Consider the following 19,220-nt stretch of genomic DNA (forward strand, 5'->3'; position numbering starts at 1 on the left):
CCAGAGATGGCGTGCTACAGGGCTGGGTCTGTCAGTCTCCCACCTTCTTGTGTGGATGGCCGTGGAAGCCCTGGACCCAGGAAAGGGGCCACTCCTTCTTCTCCTCTCCTTGTCCCCTTCTTCCTGCTTTCGTCCTATGGTAGTCATCTCGGCACGGATGCCACCGCTCTGCAGTCACCTCTCAGAGTGCAGGGCGCTGCATGTCTGCCTCACCCTGGAGGGCATTTCAGTGACCTTTAAGGTGCCAGGGAGGCCCTTCCTGCTCAGCCACAGGATGCCCCACCTCTGGGAGACCTACTAGGGTGGAGAGAAGACAGAGTGACAGCTGTCATGGCAATGAGATCATAAACATCCTCGTCTTGGTCCTGTCCACATTCTGCTCATGAACCAGGACCACAGTCTCAAGTTCACTGATAACCCTGTGTGGCACCAGTGTGGAGACCAAACAGAGAGTGCCCCGCGGGGTGAAGCTCACTCGTTCCCACTCCTACTATCGAGCTTTGCCTGCCCTCTCTGGCTGTGAGGGTTGGTTTGGGTCACGTCAACACTGGTGGGTGCGAGTGTGTTGTGTCGTAGTCACCGGTAAGAGGGGATCCTTCGATCTAAGGTCTCGCACGTTGTGAGAATGTTCATTAAACCAGGTAGAACAAGATTGGCATCGCAGGGCTCCTCCCAGTCTTTCCTTGCCGCACGGGATGACACATCTAGCAACTTGACCGCAGGACCCCTTTCTGCCATCTGTGGAGGCCTCCTTTCACTTTTCACAGAACACTCTTTGGGGAAAGTGCCACACGCAGACGAGAAAGTACACTCGCCCTCGTCTCGCTAGCTGTTCTGGGGTGGCTTTGACACCAGGGAGCTTGGGAGAACATCAACTACGGACACCCAAACAGCCTTTGGGTTGGATGGCACTCAGAGGCTGGGCTCCGGGAGAGGTCCTGGAAGAAACAGATGACTGGATGTTCTCAAAGTTGTGGGCACAGGTCTTCAGGACTGACCTACCAGTGCATTTTGGTGGCCACAGGGATGGTGTAGCTGGAAGAGATGGGGCTGGGGGATCCTTGCCGGGGAAGCAACCACCCTCACGCTCCTCCTCAGAAACCCAAGAGGAGAGGTGAACGGGAGAGAGTGCAGAGAGAGGAAGGAAAGCAGAAGTTTCCATTCGTACCCAATGGTTTTGTTTTTTTTATCTGTTTGCAAATGTTCAGTGCAATGGTTTGAAACCCAGCCGTGTAGCTGCTGCCGCCCACACAGAGCTGCCGTGGCGCTCAGCTCCAGCAGGAGAACCATCTCGCCAGCGTCGGCCATTACCCCGAACCCACACCAGGGCAGGCTGCTCACCCACCCCCGGGGTCCCCCTGCCGCCCCCCAGCGCCCCGGCACCCCGACACCCACCACCCTCCACACACACGGTTCTTCTTTTTTTAAACCTTCAGCACTCGGTTTTCTCTAGAGGAGGCATAACGAGGAGGCAGAGATGGGACGAGCAGGGACAGCTCGCCTGCCTCACCGGAGCCACCGGCTGTCGGGAGAGAGCAGCGGCCCCCCCGGCCCGTGGACTGACCACTGAAAGGTGAGAGAGGACTTTGGGATGTCTGTGTGCACCTGGAGGTTGGGGACGCAAGGCCAGGCGCGAGGGTCTTGATCATTGCACCCGGTCTGCTGCCTCCGAGGGATTCTGTGAGGCGAGCGTGATGGATGCCCCTCCCGACACGCGCTCTCGTCTCTGACACAAGCCCCCATGCAGGGCCTGCAGAGCTCCCAACCCAGGGGCTGCCGATCTCCCCTCCGCCCTTCCAGTGCAGCCCCTGCACCTGAGTGGGACTGAGGTGTGACCCCGCCTTTGGTGGGACCTGTTGATTCCCAACCAAGGCTGCCGGCTCTTCCTCCCTGGAGTGTGCAGTGACCCACGCTGTGGGGGCCATGTGGAATGGCTCTCCATCCAAGGGGCTTTGGGAAACCTGTTTCCCTAGTGGCCCCAAGCCCGGTAATCAGAAGCAATCAGATCCAGCTGTCCAGCTAATCTGTATGAAATAGGCTTCCTTCCTTGTAGAAATCAACAAAGTTTAAAATAGAAGGGACTGTAATCGGAAATGAAGCTATAGAGCTCTCTGTGTGATGCCACAGGCAGAGACATCCGCATGGAAAATATTAAGTACAGATGACATGGCTTACAACCCTGGGAGCCAGGAAAGAAGTGATTTCCTTGCTTATTAAGCATGTTTATGGGTCGGAGGTAGTGGAGTGGGGACATCACTTCCGGAAGGTTGAAACCTTTCAACAAGAAGGACAGAAAGAAAAGGAAGAACAACAAAGATGGAGAGAAAGAAAAAAGGCCATAACGTAATGTTCATGTAGAAGAGAAGCCGAGAAAAAGGCTCCGAGTTCTGTGCAGTCGGGGGATGAATCAGTTGGCAAAGATCTATTTTTAGTTTCCAAGATCTGCTGCTACATTTTGCCTGGCATTAATTAATGTCACAGGCATGTTCCACACACGGTTCTGAAGGGCCCTAGCATGTCACCAAAGCTGGAGGTGTCCATCCGCAGCATGGGCGTTCCCCGGCCCTTCAGGGTCTGGTCTCCGACACAAACACGTGTCCAGACTGTTCTGCCCTCTGACCTTGTCCTCTCCGGGTGTATCCGTTAATCTCCTGGCTCCAGCCCTTGGATGTCTGGCCACTAGCCAAGGGAGAATTGCAATTGTTATACTTTGTTTTTCAAAAAGGAGAGGCTGTATAAACTGAAATTAAAAAAAAAAAAAAAAAAGACATCAAATCATGTCTTGGAATTAAAAAAAAATAATTAAAAAAGAAAAAAAGGCTTTGGGGGCAACTCTACCACTGCCAGGAAGAAGAAGGAGGCCCCAATCTCCAACCTCCAAACAAGCTGACTTTGACAAAGTAGCCAGGGAGCCTCTCTTCCAATATAGTTAGACAAAGTGCAATAGGCTGTTAGCAGGGACTAATTATGTGGCTGGGGTTGGTTGGATGTTGGCTGAAATTGTGTGGGGCTGACGCACCCCAAAAACCTGTTCTTATTTGGAGGTAAGGTGGTCACTCTGAAGAGGGACATCCAAGAAGGAGGGACCCTAATGTGGTGCCTTGCTCTCTGAGGTGAGGACAGAGGATAGTGGCCAGCTTGAGCAGAGAAGACTGATGAAGAGCCAAGTGCAAGTCCACCATGGGACAGCTGCTCGGTGCGCTTGCACCGGTATCAGGCCAGTGGCACCCATAGAAGAGACCTCCCACACACTCTCTGGAGCCATTCAGGATAGTCCCCTCTTATGAGTCACTGAGGGCTAGTGGTGGTGTGCTGCCCATCAAGGCCTGACCCCAGTCGTCATCGTTTTGTAAGTTGTCTCTGACTGGCCCATCCGAGACAGGGCCTGGACAGGGGCAAGTCCTTCAGAGTGGCCCAGAGCGTTCCCATGGAGTCTTTCACCCTGTGCTGGGTACAGAGGAGCTCCAAAGACCATTGGCAACCCGATTTTCAGGTTCTTGGGAAGGATTGTCATCTCCCAATCCTTGAGAAGTTCTTGAGAATAAAGGGCAGAGCAGAGGCTGTGATCCGGGCAGGGCACTGACTTTGGTCTCAGGTCTCAAGGCTTGATTCGAGCCTAGTGCTCAGATAGCTAGGTCTGGGGTCTTGAGCCCACACATCTCAGACCATGGACCTGTGGTGCACTCTGCCCTCCTGAATGCCCCTGAGTGCCTTGGTCACTGTTCACAGCCTTCTTCACTGGGGTGGCTTCAGCTGGTGAACAGGCATAGTGTATGTATGTGCGGGGGGGATTCTGAAGCAGGGGCACTATGTCCATGTAGGGCAGAGCTGGTGGGTGGGGGTCTCCGGCCCCTTCCAGGCTAGTCATACCTGTGGCCACAGATGTGCAGGAGGGGTTCCCATCTTGGCAGACCATACAGGCAAAGGGCTTTCAGGCCCCTGTCCTTTGTTGGCGGTCTGATGACTGGAGGCCACTAGAAAATCAACAGAATATCCATCAGTTTCCTCTGTGCCCCAGGTCTAGACTCCTTTTGCTGTTTCATGACCTCCTCATGCGCATGGGAGTCTGATAAGCAGAACCAGATGAAGGGATCTTAATCACTGGGCCTGGTCTCCACAGGAATTACTGTCCCCACAGAAGGACATACTGGGCCTTCTGTGACTGTGCAGGGTCTTGCCTCAGGTCCCTGCACTGTCTTTGCAAGGCCCTGTGGGACTGCCCTCTCCATCACCATCTTATAGAGCAGAAAATGGAGCTGCACACACTTTATTTTTGTATTTTATCTTAAAAATACAAGTATGTTGCATTATACTCCACAATACATCCATCGATCTTCCTGTGAGATAAGATCTCCCTCTCAAAACACTCTCACGGGAAAGCAGTCCCCCTGGCCAGGCACAAGTTCACCGCTGGTGTCACAGGCTGCAGCACATGGCTGTTCAGAAGTGCCCGTTCCCCAGAGTGCAGAGCCCAGCGTGGCAGGGCCCTGGAGTGCCGAGCAGACTCTCCCCTGAAGGCTTCTCACCCTACACCACCGCATGCCTGTGCCTGGTGTCCTTGGTACTGGTTCCAAATTAGTGTTGGAGCTGGGGCTTGAACCCAGGTGCCCAGCTCTGTCCCGCCCCACAGGCCCCCCTGCAGACAGGCCCTCTGGCAAGGCTCATTTGCCCCAGTGCACTCTGGGAAGGGTCCCAGTGGACCAGTGTGGCAGGAAGCTGGGCGATGGCTGGCGCAGGCCAAGGCTCCCCAGGTAGACCCTGGCTCCAGCCCAGGACTGCAGCCGCCCGACCCGCAGGCCCCCCTGTGTGCTCTCCTCTTCCTCTGCGACCCACCGAGAGCCTCACATCCTGAGAGGAACCCTAGAAACGGGCTCTGTTGATGAAAACACACGTACCCTTCACCACAGGAAGCGTGGCCTCACGTTCGCAGCGATAACGCTGCTCCTCACAGAGACTGAAGGGGAACAGATTGGAGATCTTTAACTAAGTTAGGAAACACATGTTCTCTCGGGTCTCCCTCTCCCTCTTTCTCCCCTCAGCAATTCTCGATTCACCTCGCAGGGGTCCCCGCCCTCCCTTCCTACCCTGGACTGGAAGTGGACGTGTAGGTAGCAGAGACGTGCCCTCTGAGCGGAGGTACACGCTGCGAGAAAACAGGATGTGCGTGCTAACAGAAGCCTCTGGGCCTTGGGTCCAGGTAGGGTGGTCGGTCGCAATACGGGACTCCCGGTTAGAGCGGGACTTTCAGGTGAACAGCGGACGCCTTGTCAGTATGGGAGGGCTGCGCAGAACACACTCACCCTGAAGTGGTAGCCACCATTCCTTCGAAATTCGAATCCAGCCTTGCAATCCTATGTTTTTATGTTCTTGCTGCCACCAGTAACCAGAGCACAGGGCGCCCTCCACGGAGTCTCGACATTGTCCACGCAGAGCTTTAGGCAGAACTTCTCTGACCAGCCTTGCTTCCTGCCCTCGGATAGGAATAAACAGCCTACTGTGTGCCTGCAGCTGCTCAGCTCTGGGCACAGGCTGACATTTCGGGCGTGCTCAGTAGAGGTGTGTTGTTATTTGTGGCTGAGGGGAGACGCAGGCTGGGGAGGTTGGTGTGAGTCGCCGAAGCTCCACCAGCTCTGGGCCTGTCTCCTGGCATAGTTTTGCTGGCGGTGGGTGGGGGTGCAGCGTGAGCTGGAGAAGCAGTAATAACAGGTTAGCTTGGAAGTGCTCGCGCAGAGATGGGAAGGGCGGTGTCAACACATGCAAATTATATGCAAATACACTTGGCCTCCTGGCAGGCTCCCCTACCTGGGGTGAAGCTTGTAGTCCAGCCGTCGTGGTCTTCTACAGGGACAGGGGAGCAGGTAGGGGCAGCAGCCGAGGGATGCTGGACCCTGGGAGCCCACATTTCCCCATGCACGTAGGCTGGGGCAAATGCACACACGTGTGTTCTCTCAGTGTGGATGCGGATGTGAGGGGGAGTATGGAGGTGGATGCATGAGGCTGTGGGGCGTGTCGACGTGTGCGTGACCTGCCACTGTGATCTGTGTATTCCCAGCAAGCCACATGGTTCCTCTCTCCTGGGATAACCTCTCCTGGGGTTCTGGCATCCCTCTCTGAAGACAAGGAAGCATCCCTTTTTCTGGGTATCTTCCTGCTGAGATGCCCCAGGACTGGAGAACTTTGTGAATGATCCTCCCACAATAACACCCCGTCAGCAGTGGCTGGGTGTTTAAGCACCTTGTCCTTAATTCTTCAAGGGCAGGTTTGCACTGCCAGGACTTCATGGTCAAATAGGTGTTAGCTCTTTCCTTCGATTACCTTTCAGTTCAGTGAACCAAGCTAAACCCATTCTAGTGAGGCAGGTAAAGATTCACCCAAAAACTGTCACAGAGACCAAGCTGCTAGGGTTCAGGACAAGGGGAGACCATATCTAGCTGGGAAGGGCGTCCTGAGGCCTTTGCTGAGGAAGCAATCTTTGGAATCCACCTTGATGGATGGGTAGGCTTTGGATATATGGACCAAGGGAAGGAAGGAAATTCCAGGCTGAAGGGATGGTACAAGCATAGCAGGAAGGAGAATCTGTGGGCTGTTCAGTTTGACTGGGAGGTCCATTCATCGTCCATCCACCTGTTCATCCATCCGTCATCCATCCATCCATCCATCCATCCATCCATGCCTGCCTGCCTGAGAACAAGATGGAAAAGCTGCTGCCCTATGGGAACTGCATCATTAAGCAACATTAAACAAGCAGTGCTGTATCTGATAGTTTAATCACAATTGTGATGGGCTGGTGGCTTCTGAGCTGGTCAGGGCACAGTATCTGAGAAGTTTCAGTCGGAGCAAATGAGTGGTTCAAAGAGCATTTGGGGCCATTGTGTGGCTCTCTGGGGACCCTGCCATGCACAGGAGTTCAAGAACCTGAAAGACCAGCGTGTGACTGGGCTGTGTGTGACAGGAAGTGGGGCTGAGAGGTAGACTGAGGTTGGTGCGTGTGGGACCACGGGCCCAGTGGACATTCTTTATCCCAAGGGCATCAGGGCTGCTGGTAGGTCTAACCAGGGCAGGATGTGTGCACATAATCTTGTTGAAAAATATCCCTCCGGCAACCTCATAGACGGCTCTGCCTGGGGTGTGGGTGAGAGTAGGCGACTGTGGCCTACAGACTTTGACCCAAGTCCTACTTGGCTCCCAGCACTGTCCTCAGCACAGTGCACTCAGGGCCTCACTGGTGTCTTGTTTAGACCCTGTTCCTGAGGTCAGCATCCCGCTTGGCTTCCCACCACCCTTGCTTCAGAGAACATGTGCACTGGCTCCCGCCCCTGGGCTCCGAGTTCTTTCCATCAGAGCCAAATCCTGAGGAACTGGGCCCAAAGAGCACAGGAAGCAGTCAACAAGATATTAAGCATGCTTAAGACACACTGCCTGACTTTTGAGAAGGTCAGGTCCTGATTTCTGTTTGGCGCTCCTCACTGGGTTGGGCGCATCCTCACGGGGTGGATCCCTGGGGAGCCAAGGGCTTGGCAGAAGCAGTGTATTGCTTCACGGAGCAGCCAGTGCCAAGGCACACAAGGTGAAGTGCTTAATTGTGCTGGACTCTGCCCAGGCAGCTTGGGCCTCCTGCAGCCAAGACCTGATTGCAAGTCTGGAGAGCATGCCTGACAGTCCCAAGGGCCACCAGCACCCACCAGGAAGGGCAAGGCAGTGGGGTGGGGGCCTCAGGAGGAACCTCAGAAGGTCAAGGGCAGGGCGGGATGAGGCTTTGGCCTTGTGGTCTTGAGAGAGAACCACTGCTGTGCTACTTCTTACAGTAGTGAACTCTTTCTTTGAAACAATAGTGAACTCTTTCTTTGAAAAAGTCACAATTTTTGCTCTCCCAGCAAAGAAGAGGGGTTTCATTTGACAATTGCTGACCAAGTACTTACTTGGAACCAGGCTAAGAAAGTTAGATTTTTGTCTCCTTTGTCAAAGAGTGCATAGTCTGGTGAGAGAGACTGACATGTAAACCAGTCATGACAATACACTGTTCTAAGGGCGCCAGTGTGGAGCCTGGGGCTTGGGGACCCAAGCGGTGGCCGTGGCTCCCAACACCTGGTGGCCGGGTCATACCCTATAGAGGGTGGGACATTGGAGCAAGGTCTGGGTCTGTTTTTCCCACTTCAGGGCTGGGGAAACAGATGCATCCAGAACCTGGCCGGTCTCCAAGGATGCACACATTGTATCTCCATGCAGGGTGGTAAGTCTCTAGAATGCATATGTAGCCCTTTGGGAACTGGGACTCACGTGAGCGGTTTTCTGAACATTAGATTTGGAGCAGTAAACAGAAAGCCACTGGATCACGCGAGTACTTGACTTGCTTGCATTACTCCTGCGTCGTGAAGAAGCGTGATGCACGTTGAGGCTCCGCAGAGTCTCATAACCCTGATTTCTTCTTTGTTTTTCTGTGCCCTCTTCTCTCTTCTCACGGAACCCCACGTCCCTCTTTGTCAAAACGTGGAAAGTTCTCCTGTTCTGACCCCTGGATTTCTCTCTCATGCTCTCTCCACCTCCGTGTCAGATCCCGTGCTCCTTGGAATCTGATTTCTCCCTGTCACTTGTCCCTGGCCTCCCCTCTGGCTGCCCTCTCTGTGCTCTCCACGGGCCTGATGCTGGCTTTTGCAACCTGCCAGTAAATGCCTGGGACCTCTGTGCTCACTGCTCCCTCCGCCCGCTCCTGCTGCCCTCAGACGTCCTGAGGCTCGGTCTTCCTGCTCTGCCAGGGAGGCGAAGGTGCCCTCTCGGCCCTCTTGCTCAGCACTTGTTGTTGTCTAGCTTCCTCCTTCTTGTACCATCTTTACCTAACATGGAGTGTCAGCACAGGAGGCAGTGACCTCGCTGTCCCCTTCTCTCTTGGTCCTGTGGCCTCAAGCAGAGTGTGGACCTGGGTTGGTAGCCCATCCGTGTTTGTCCAACGAGTGAGTAACTATTGGACGCAGTTTCTCTGACACCTGGGAGGGTTCGTGACTTCTTCTGTAATTGCTTTTTAAAAAAAAAAAAAAAAAATTGTTAGAATCTGCCTGTTTGGTTTTCGTCATTGTTTTTCTCTCCGATTATCTTGATTATGCATTACACAAAAGATGATAGAACAGTCTGCAAAGATAAAACCCTCTCAGAGGCAGGAGGAAGCAAGCAATGGAGTGGACAGAGCTGGAGCCCTTGTCAGCAGGTGGGCGAGTGGGCGAGGCCAGGCACACGGCGCTCTGCCCCTCTCGTCCACGTGCACCTGTGTGTGTGTCTGCGTTTGCTTGCTGCTGCTCGGAACGCTGTGCCTGAAGAGCATAACTGCACCTTGGTGTTCCGGTGGTGGCAGGGGCTGCAGTGAGAGGCGGGTTGGTTCCCATCCTGCTCATGAGCTGGTCAGCTCTCCCTGCTCCGGAATCTTCAGAACTAGCTGGTTTGAGCTCAGTGGCTAGATCTTTGAGGGAACGATGGCCCTGGAGGCCCGGGCGAGGCAGTTCTTAGATGAGCAACTGTGGGAAGAGGACTGAGACCAGGCAGCCACGTCGGCCCGAGTGTGGGAGGCGGGAGGGCGCACATGGCCTTGCTCAGCGGGATGATCCCTGAAGCGCCCTTGGCTGGCTTTCCAGGAGTGTCTCAGCCTTTGGACACTCTGGACACTGGTAAGAGATCAGCTGGGGACCCCGAGGGCAGAGGAGAATTCTCCCCACTGAGGAGTGTCCATTCAGGTCCAGCCTTGGAAGACGTGGTAGGAAGCCCTCGCCTGGTGGTGTGAGGCGGGCAGACCTGGAGGGTGCACAGATGAGCTTCATCCTTTTCTTGGTGCCAAAGGCTTAATTTCCAGCACTAAAAATGGAGCCCTGTCAGAAGTCGTACGTATGTAACTGTACAGTCCATCAAGACCACGGGTCTACCCATCACCCTGTTAGCCCAGCCTCATTACGAGGTGTGGTAAGAACCCCTAACATAAGACCTTCCCTCATGAAAGACTTGAAGTGGTCACTACCGTATGGCCAGCTCCTGGTATTTGTCGCGTAGTAGGTCTCTGGAGCTAATTCCTGCTGCGTCCTGAGGCTCTGTGCCTTTGAACACCACCTCCTCGCTCCCCACCCCCTCGAACCAGGTCCTCCTGCCACCTTGGCTCCCACGGGAGAGTGAGGCCTTCTGAGCCCAGCTCGCCTCTGGTAAAAGGTGCCCTTGGGCTCCAACTTTGCTGTTGCGAAGGCAGGTTTCCTTCTGCTCTCAGAAAGTTGAATAAATACTTCGATAAAGTGGTTTTCAAAAAGAGGAACAAAATAATAAAAATGAAAACAAGTGTTCCGGGGAGTGGGAACTGGCGTCCCGGTCAAGGAAGAGTGGACAGAGGTCATGCTGGCTCTCTCCTTCGGGTGTGGGTGGGATTCTGAACTCTATCCCAGAGGCTTATCATTGGAGCCCTGCTCCTTTCCAGCCGGAGTTTGAGGGGCTTCCGGAAGAAAGCACCCAGAGGACCAACAGCTGGAAGTGGAGCTAGGATGGGAGCTGGAGGCCAAGCAGAAGAGCAAAGCCCAGGAAGGGCCAGGGTCTCAGGCCAGCACCTGGATGGAGGAACAGTCGTCATTTGGTTCACAAGGACAAAGGCATCCTTGGCTCGGGAGGCAGCTGGCGGAGGCCGATACACAAATCTGTGTTTTAGTTTGTTTATTGAAATGTTTAAACATATTGATTTTTCTGAATACATCCAAGAGTCGCTGGCTGATGAGCCAGCCCCCAAGTCATGGGTGTGGCGGGGTCTTTGCACACAGTGCTATTCCCGTCATGTTTAACACACACACACACACACACACAAAAAAAAAAAAAAAAAAAAGAAGAAGAAGAAAGAAAACGAACTCCTTACCTAGGGAACTTCTCAGAAAGGAGATGGGGAGCCAGCCTTTGTCAGTACAGTTGCAATGTGACTTTTTCCCTCTGGACTAAAAAATGAACCTAGGAAACAGTGATCTGTGTGACAGGCTCAGGCCAGCGGGTGGTGAGGGCTTTGTTTTTAACTCTGGGGTTAAAGGTCGGGTGGCCAAGAGCTCAGGAGCTACAATGTGCTCCCCAAATAGGACCTCGACTTTAGGGAAACAAGTTGCCTGGCCTGCCGCGGGCTTTCCTGTGGCCACCTGGGCACTTTAGCACAGGGTGCCATCACTCAGGATTGAACTGCAGGGGGCGATTCCCAGAGGGGGAAGACTGGTGTCCCGGCAGGAGAAACCGTGTCCCTTCCCCGGAGTGCTACAGCCGTCGGCCAGTTTGATGGAGCCAGCTCTGTGGACCTGACGTGAGAGGAACAAATCCAAAAAGGGCCCAGGGGCATTGGTTTCCCAAATAGGCTGGGCTGTTTTGGGAGAGGGAGGTAGCAGGTCGGAGAAGGTGAGAGGGGTCAGCTGTGTTGCGGTCGAAAGGACAGTGTCTTGGCAGAGTTCTGCACATTCTGTGCCCACTGAGCCACTGGTAATGGCGACAGGGATCATCCATCGCCCACTTGCTCACTTAGCTGTCCCCAGAGGGGGTCTGGGCCAGAGAAACCAGCCCAAATGCAGCTCATACAGTTGCTTAATGTATCGGAAAATTCAGAAGTGCAGTCAGGACCCAAGGCTGTGTTCAAACCCCAGGAGAGTTTTTGTGTTATTTTTCCCTTTTCCCTTTTTACCTTCTTTGAGGAGGTGCTGGGGATTTGTGATCCTTTTAATAAACTTTATTTTGGAATTCTGTTAGATTTGCAGAAAAGCTGAGAAGAGGTGGGTCAGCGGACTTCAGGGCTGGTGCACACGCCCCCCTACCCTTTCATGCTTGCCCGCGTCTCTCAGATGCAAGCTGGGGTTGTTGCCGCCCCTTGATACAGCTTTTTAAAAGAAGTGCAATACTTTCCGAGTTATTTTAACGGACACTACAAAAGTATATTATTATCCTATCAGCTAGCACGACAACTTGGGGCACATCAAATGATAAAAGCAAGTCAATTCGAAGGACCATGTCATCCATATGAATGGAGACGGCACCCAGCTGGGCATGAGAGCCAACCTGTGGCCCTTCCCTCAGACCCCAGGGAGTCCAGGGCTTGTTCATCATCACCCTACAAGTTAGTAGCAAGGTCCTGGGGGTGTAAGGATGGGGACCTGCTGCCCAGTGACCCTTACGCCCCATATGGTGCCCCTCTTCTGGCCTGGGAGCTTGACAGTAAGGCAGGAGGTGGAGAGGAGAGAAACCCTCAGTGGGAATAAAGTTTCCATTTCAATCATTCAGCTGATCCTTGACCCCCATTACCATGGACAATCAAAACTGGCTGGAGGCACCACACTTTAAGTAAAAACATCATTTAAGTGGCCCCGAGGACAGGAGGAAGAGACAGATAATTGCAGGGGGCTCATCCAGTTCCACATTTCCATATGCACAGAAAAAGGACAGCCACAACCAGCAGGCGGTCTCACCTCTGTGCCATGCTTATTCCTGAAGGGGCTCAACAGGTACAGGCCCGCTTTTCCTCATGCAGGGGTAATAGGGATCCCCTTCTTACAATGAGGGACCTGTGCAGAGGTCCTTAAGGGAACCAAAGCCCACAGGGGACCGGCTGAGAGTAAAGCTGTCGTGAATGTGCAAACGAAGCAGAAGTCCACCTTGGAGTGTTGGCCAGGGTCTGGAGCCTTCCTGGCTGCCTGGTCAGGCGGGTCCCCCCTGGTTTCAAGTCTCCCTAGGCCAGGTCCTTAGGGAGGGCCCTGGTACACTCCTTTTCAGCAGATGCTGGCCAGGGCTGACTTTGTGCCACGCAGAGGTTCTGGGCTCCTTCAGCAGAACGTGCTGAGTGCACATGGGTACTTGGTGGGCAGAGACAGGTGCCCAGGTTGCCAGTGAGAGGGTCAGACAAACCAGGGAAGGGCGGGGACACAGAAGCACAGCTGTGTGCTGAGGGTGCGTCTTGGAAGCGTCAGCAGAAGAGAAGCAACAGTTGTGCGTCGTGAGTGGACTTGGGAGGTCTCTTCTCGCTGTGGCCATGGTTCCCAGGAGCATGTTGAGATGGATGAGAACATTCATCCCCCTGTTCATTTATTCAACGCATACTTTCAGGGTCAGGAGTCCAGTCTCTGGGGAGAGCATGGTCAACAGCAGGGTGTGGAGACAGGGCTGAGCCCTGGAGGAGCTGTGGAGCTATGTCTGACAGTTGTCACTCATGTGGCTGCCCAGGCACCGAGAGGTGATACCCAGTTCCCTGCCTGCTTGTGAGGCTGTGCTGAGCCCCTTGTCTCAGCTGTCCTTTCAGACACGTCATGCGACTGTGCTTGGCAAGGCTCTGCTGGTGACTTTCTGCCATGTGGCTGCACGTGTGGAACTGGGGAGGGTCCTGGGGACGGAGCTTGAACTCCCCCAAGGCGAGGGAGCATCCTGCGTCTGCGCCTGGCTCCCCGCCTCTGTGCCTCTGTGGCCCTGAGTGAGTGTGCATTCTTCACACCCACGTCCCTCGGACATAGCGGCATCCGGGGTCCTCTGGTGGTTGGCTGCTTGTCCATTTAGCCACGTGTGGTAGTTTTGTCTCAAAGAACAGTCCTACAGGCTGAAATTTGCCAAAGAGCTGTGCTCTGGGCAAGGGAGTTATTTATCTTTTTTGTTTGTTTCCTTGGAAAAAGAGGCCAGAGAAAGTGAGCTGATTCTTTGAAAATCATTTCTCTTTTTCTTTGGTGACTGGCCTGGCGCTCTGCTCTCTGGCTACTGTTGCATGCTGTGGATGGTCCAAGGCCACCATGGTGCTTAGAAAAGTCAAACGTGGAGGGTGTGTGCTTTACCACTCGGCCATAACTCACACGAGGAGGCAGTTCACCACTTCAGAGTGCAGACAGGGGGCAGCATGGCCACATAGCCACTGTGGTGGCCGCCTCCAGAGTCTGGCTTCTTTTATGTGCCTCCACGGTCTCAAGGTTCCCCTGTCCAGTAACATGCATCAGAACCTCCTCCCCTTTTCTTGCCTCATGATTGTCCTGCCTCCTGGAGGCCCGCATTCTTCTAATGTGGTCCATATCCTATACTTTGTTTTTAATCAAACCGACTCCAAAAGCTTTATTTATAAAGTAGCTTTGTACAGAGAACCTTTCCATTAATTCATTTCGATAAAGTGCATTCCGACTGGAACTTAGGGGAAGAGAGGCAAACGGAAGTCTTTTAAAGATCTGGAGACAGATGCTTTCCTGAGGATGTCCTTGGTTAAGGCGGAGGGGAGCAAGTGGCCAGGGCCCTGAGGGGAGTGGGCATGGCAGCTGCTTGGGAGACCCTGCCACCCTTGCCGGTCTTGTCTCTCCTTCTCATAACTCTCTGACTCCTTCATGTCTTTAGACCTTCCAAGATCAGAGAGTAGACCTCAGCCTGCAGAAGGAGCAGAGAGGCTCCCCTGGGGAACAAAACTAAAGGCAGAAACTCATCACCAAGCTCATAACTAGGTCCAATGTTTTAAAAATAGAAATCAATGCAAACAAATCCATAGTGAGCACAGTATCAAAATTATTAATACAGACAGCCTCGCAGTGACCGCGGCTGCTCCCCACCCCTGGCCATGGCTGCCTGCAATGGAAATGCTCATTCTGAGCCCTCGAAACCTCCAGGGTCATGGCGGAGGCTCTGTTAACCCCATCTCCAGGGAGACGCACACCCTGGCTCTCATTCCTACCTGTGCAGAACGGCCTCATTTGTAAAGAAGTAATTTGCACACCTACCTCTCTGGTCAGCAGCCTCCATTTATGGGTTGTTAGATCAATAACCACATCACTGAAGACCTGAGCTGTGTCTGTATTTTTTTTTTTTTTTTTTTTCTGGTTTCTGCTTCTCTCTCTTCCTGTTTTCTAAGGGTGGCCACCATCACATTAAGTGACATACAGACAACAATTGACTTCCTTTTTCTGAACCCCACAAGTTTCATCTCTGCTCGAGTCTCTTCCAGGTCACCCAAAATGGTGCTTCTCTCAGTTCAACACAGAGCTGATCAGAGGCCGAGCAAGGGGAGGCCCTTCTCTGATTTTACTTTCTAAGGTGCGTGGATGTCTCTCTGCTCTGAGATGCTGCCCACAGAGCAGGGACGGGAGAGGACATCAGACGCCTTCTCGGCAGAGGAGCAGGCCCGCTGCAGAGAGTGGCGAAGTTCCCCGCTCAGCGCTCCTCTGTGCAGCTGGCCTGGGGTCCTTTCTGGACCAGTGGATGTTGTCTCAAGGCCAGGCCAGACCATCTGGGTCTGAACTGGTGTGTCTTTGATGGGAAATGCACCTCTCTTCATAAAGGTAGGTGATGGTCCCAGGGCACAGCATACAGAAGGTGCTAGGTCTTTTTTTTTTTTTTTTTTTTTTTTTTACCATCAAGCTCTCTCACCCTGTGTTCCTAATGATATATTTGTCTCCAAACCTGCAGTTAAAAAGGAATGCGACGTGAGACTGGGTCTGACCCAGCGCAGCGATTCTCTGGTGTGCCTACCACCGCTGTCTGCTTTGTCAAAATATTTACTGCAATTTATAATGGCTGTCGGAAACCAGCCTCACAATCCCTGTTCTGCTAAACATGAAAAACATTTCTAAGGAAATTTAGTGCTTTATAAGCTGTTTTTCCCCCAATGATGGACCTAATTAAATTGAAGATGTGAATTGGTTAAAAACGTACATTATGTTAGCGCCCGAGTTTTAAACACAGAGTATAATCTGACTATCAAGGTATTTGGTAGACATGCTATTTATAGCAGCTGTGCCAATCAGTCACCCAAGGGTGGCATTTTTCAGTGAGATTTATGGGGGCCAAGGAACCATGTATTTATCCACATATTTAGCTTCCCAGCCTCCAAAATAGCTGAGGCTGGAGGGATCTCATAAGCCGTGGGATCTCATAAGCGTGGGAGCAAGGTTCTGAGTGGTAACATGGCTCTACTTTCCCGCAGCAAATCTTTCTGTAAGAGTGACACCAGAGATCTTATCTGCTGAAATGCAGCGAGGGACAGGATGCGACCTAGAGGGTGATAACCACGGAGAGGGGGAAGTGCAGCGTCAACGCAGGGCCAGTCTGAAAGAACGTGCCTTGAACCACCCAACTTTGCTGCCCCGCGGGGCTTGTGTTCGGGACCACAGGCCAATGCCGATCAGAGACCCCAGAAGCCAGCTGGGCAGCTGGGGAAGGGGCCGGTCCTGACGGGGGTGCTCCACATGAGCAGGGTAACCTGAAAGGACCTCAGTGACCGCGGTACAGCTGCCTGGGGAAATGAGCTCACGGCCAGGGGCCAGGGGTCACCAGCCAGAGAGACCTTTCTCCTGGCAGGCAGAACAGCATCATGTCCGCAGAGATCCAGGCTGGGAAAGGGGTGGGGGCTGGTGCCTGATGAGGGGCAGGCTCCTGGGGAGCCCACTCTGTGCCAACGGTCACATCTGAATCTCTTCTGATCTTCAACAAAGGAGCCAGGGCCCGCTGCGAGAAAAGGAAAGCAGCAGGGCCCGTCCCAGTGACTCTTCCAAGGTCACAGGGTTTGTAGGTAGCAAAGGGGCAAAGGTGGGCCTTGTCCCGAGGCCCGCGGCTCCACGGCCCGTGCGGCCCTTGTGAGGTTGGTGTGACCCAGGGGCCCAACCATTCTGCAAGTTCACACTGAGAAGATTCCACAGCTCTGACTTGGGCACAGGGCAGGAGGCCTCGCCGCACGCCGCCGTCCACCGAGGCGGCCCCTCCAGGGTCTGTCTCCGAAACTGTGCCTTCTGTGCGATGCCTTCTGGTTCACAGCCAGTCTGAAGCTTTTCCATCTACGGTAGCAACGCGAACTTCCTTTGAACGTGAGCGTATGTGCAGGAAGGAAAAGTGCCCATGGCCAGGCAGGGTTTCAGGTTTAGGTGCCGAGTGGGGTAACGCTGACTCGCACTGAGAACGTCGCTCTTGTTTTGATTCCGTTTGTTTATGATTTTAAAAAAAATAGACTTTTTGTAGATTCACAAAGAAGTGGAGGAAACAAAGCAAAGTCCGTGTGCCTTTTACAGTTTCCCCAATGGCAGAATCCCCATGTCACGGTCTGATAGTGACAGCGATGGAGTCAGGGTAGAGAACATTTCCATCCCTGCCTGGACCCGTGGCCACACTGACTTTCTCCTGCCCTTCCTGTCCTCCTAACCTCTGGCAACCACTAATCTGGTCTGTAGTTTTATAATTGGTCATTTCAGGAAAGTGATATAAGAGCATGGTTTCATATGCAGACTTTGGGCATTGGCCTTTTTCATTGAGCATGATTCCTCTGGAAATCCATCCAAAACTTGTTCCTTTTAATTGCTGAGTAATATTCTGCTGTGGAATGTGCGGCAGTTGGTTTAAGCATCGATCTGTCGAAGGACGTCAGGGCTCACTCCCGCTGTGGGCCATCACAAAGCCAGCACTGTGAGCATTCACAAACAGGTGTTCACGTGTCCATGTTTCCTGGGCTTCAGGCAGAACGTCCAGGGGCACCACTGCTGGGTGGATGGCTGGCTGCGTGTTTAGTTGTGCCTCTTGGGATGGCTGTGCTGCTTTCCTTCACAGCAGCGAACACCCAGCATGACCATGTCCATGTCCTTGCCAGCATTTTTTATTGTTGTGTTCTGACAAGAGTACAGAGATGTGTCCTCGTGGTTTTAAGTGGCATGTCCTTGGTAGATAACCACGGTGAATGTCTTTTCGTGTGTCTTTTGCTGCAGGTTTGTCTTCCCTGGCGATTTGTCTCTGCTGTCTTTTGCTCATTTCGTAATGGATTGTCCTTGGATTTTTTTTTTTTTTTACTTTTAGTTTTTCTAAATTCTAGATGGGAGTCCTTTGATAGACATGTTGTTGCAAATAGTTTCTCCAGGACACTGGCTAGCGTTCTCTATTCTCTTATTATAAGAAGGGATTTCTCTATAGTAAAGAGATTTCATCTTAATGAGGTGAAACTTACCAGTTTTTCTTGTATGGCTCATGCACGTCTAGAAACTCCTATTCAATGGGTCACTAGCTCCACCGGTGTTTGTTGAAAGACTGTGCTTTTTGCTACAAAATTGCTTTGCAACTTTGTCAAAAGTCAGTTGGGCATATTTATGCAGTTGGATTTCTCCTCCGCAACTATTATTCCTCTTCTGTTCGGCTGATCTAGCCCCGTGTCTATCCTTCTGACAATACGGTCTTGATTACTGTAGCTCTATAATAAATTTTCAAGTCGGGTAGACTGATTCTCCCACTATATTATCCTTCTTCAACATTGTTTGAGTTATTCTAGTTCCTTTTCCTTTCTATATAAATTTTAGCTTTTTAGAAAATCTTACTGGGACTTTGATGGGAGTTTCATGAAGTCTGTATATCAATTTGGGGAAAACAGACATTTTTACTATGTTGAATCTTCCAATCTGTGAATACAATCTGCCTTTCTATTATTTAGGGATTTTTTAAAGTCCATGCATGAGTGTTTTATGGGTACATATATGCATGTCAGTGCATATAAGTCTTGCACATGTTTGGCTAGATTTACGCCTAAGTATTTTATTTATTTTTTTGAGTGAGTGGAAAAGGCGTTGTGCTTTTAATTTTGGTTTCCTGATTCACGGCTAGCTGCAGACACGAGCTGGTCTTGTACCCTGCAGACTTCACTTATTAGTTCCAGGAGGGTTTTGGGGGTGGGATTCCTTAGGACTTTCTACAAAGACAGTCAAGTCGCCTACCAGCAGGGGCAACTCCACTCTTCCCTGTGGTCTCTTCCCACCTTCCTGCCCTGCCTAGAACTGCAGGAACCGCTGGATCCAAGAGGGGAGAAGGGACGTCTCTGTCTTGCTGTCGTCTCGGGGAGAGAACTCCATTTTCACCACTGAGCGTAATGTTAGCTCTGCGATCATGTCAGTGCTATTAATCACATTAAGAACATTCCTGTTGCTATTTGTTGTTGTTGTTCTGGGGATTGAACCCAGGGCCGCCTGAGCCACATCCCCAGCCCTTTTTTGGAGACAGGGTCTTGTTAAGTTGCTTGGGGCCTGACTTACCAGATGAGGTTAGCCACACTTGCCATCCTCCTGCCTCAGCCTCTGGCTTATTGCTCTTTTTCAGAGATGTTTCTTCAGGAAATGAGTGTTGTCTGGTATGGTTATGGGATAGTTTCTCCTTACTCTGCCGGTGGGGTGGATTGTTCCTCATGCGCCCTTGGAGCCCCTGATCATGGTGTGCAGTTCTTCCATATCATAGAATTCCATTGCTAATGCTTTCTGAAAGGGTTTGCA

At 52.4% G+C, this 19,220-nt stretch overlaps 1 protein-coding gene across 11 annotated transcripts in view; it reads left to right on the forward strand.

Annotated features, from left to right (window-relative positions):
* Positions 1-1,360: 1,360 nt before the first annotated feature.
* Positions 1,361-19,220, forward strand: part of ZNF831 (zinc finger protein 831) — a 95,104-nt gene continuing 77,244 nt past the window's right edge. For 8 of the 11 annotated variants that reach the window (XR_013761583.1, XM_079125570.1, XM_079125578.1 and 5 more), the window contains exon 1: positions 14,890-15,269. The gene's annotated coding sequence lies outside the window, so the exon portion shown is untranslated. Of the gene's footprint in view, positions 1,574-14,889; positions 15,270-16,711; positions 16,791-19,220 lie in introns of those variants that run through there. The other 3 variants (XM_079125574.1, XM_079125573.1, XM_079125575.1) reach the window with 3 other exon arrangements.

The sequence above is a fragment of the Sciurus vulgaris genome (assembly GCF_902686455.1).
Source record: "Sciurus vulgaris genome assembly, chromosome: 2".
In the NCBI taxonomy this organism is placed as follows: domain Eukaryota; kingdom Metazoa; phylum Chordata; class Mammalia; order Rodentia; family Sciuridae; genus Sciurus; species Sciurus vulgaris.